The sequence below is a fragment of the Priapulus caudatus genome, unplaced genomic scaffold (assembly GCF_000485595.1).
Source record: "Priapulus caudatus unplaced genomic scaffold, Priapulus_caudatus-5.0.1 Scaffold1709, whole genome shotgun sequence".
In the NCBI taxonomy this organism is placed as follows: Eukaryota; Metazoa; Priapulida; class Priapulimorpha; order Priapulimorphida; family Priapulidae; genus Priapulus; species Priapulus caudatus.
In genome coordinates this window covers 46,099-47,509 of record NW_014578770.1, presented here as the reverse complement: position 1 = coordinate 47,509, position 1,411 = coordinate 46,099, and positions in this window count along the sequence as shown.

Below are 1,411 nucleotides of genomic sequence, written 5' to 3'. Positions count from 1 at the left end.
TTTGCTAGGACCATGAAACGTGCAAACGGTGAACCCACCAAAAAAAAACCACCTCACAGACCTTTTTGGCTAGGAGAAACACTGACTTTACTATGAGAAATTACACAGGATTTTCACGTAGCATATCGCAAAAGTAAGAAGAGCAATAGACACTTACACTTACACTCACACTTACACTTACAATGGACACTTACACTGACATTTGTTTTTGATATGCTATCATGAAGAATCTTTATGACAAGCTTTTTTTTTATGGAAAATCAGGTTGTCCTACGGAACGTAAATTTAGTATCAACATATAATCACAGTTTTGATGCGTAATTTCATTTTGAGACTAACATATCATGGCTTGGGCTCTTCCTTTCACTACATGTCCACACAAATCTATCCTTGGCCTGCATTTTGACCTGCATGGTTAGAGACAATGTAACCTACACCACCACTGTCCCCTGTGTGTCATTTTGTCAAACAATTAGTTTGCTGGGGTTCGTCTTAACAATACCTGTCAGTTGTATATAGATCTAGGTGTCGTACATACTAGCGCTGAGAGGGTCTATATCCCCCAGGGTACTGCCGGAACGTACCCTGGGTACGGTCCGGTATACCAGAACGTACCTAGGGTACTATCTAATATGCCGGACCGTACCTTGTCTACTCCACTAACGAGTCTATGGAGTCGCCTACGCCTACTCCCTAACCCTAACCCTAACCATATATCAAATAGTTACCAGGGTACGTTACGGTATACCGGACCGTACCCAGGGTACGTTCCCGCAGTACCCTGGGGGAACATAGACCCTATGAGCCATACTAGTACACGCCCCACCGTTTTAAGTATAGTGTTAAGAAATGTCTGATGGAAAAAGTAGAAACATTAGGGGCAGAGGAGTATACTATGATTTTTGCTAAAAGAATTCAGTTGAAATTAGGCATGAGAAAAGTTTGTATCGTCTTAGGAGAATGTACCGTTGTATGACTGGTTAAAACTACAAATTTGTATATTTCAATAGTTAGTGCTGATAGTAGTGTAATTGTTAGATTAAAGGCATAGCAAAACAAGGACCACAGTGTAAATAAGTGTGCTAGTCATGCGTTTTGTGTATATATATCCTTGGAAGTTATCCAATTTTATGAATTTAGAATTTTATTGTAAAAGTATTCTATGTATTGTATATGATGGATAATTGCCTAAATAAATAAATAAATAAATAAATAAAAAACCCTCCTCCAAACGTGGGTTAATGGGACCTAGGATGGGACACACTGTGCACGCATCTATGCCAGGAAGAATCAAATTTGCAACTAGTATTGAGAGTTAGTAACAGTACTTAGCATAGTACCGACAGTGTAGTACATTGTACATACAGACACCTAGTAGTATTGTACTCATTATTATTATGCATCTGTTGTT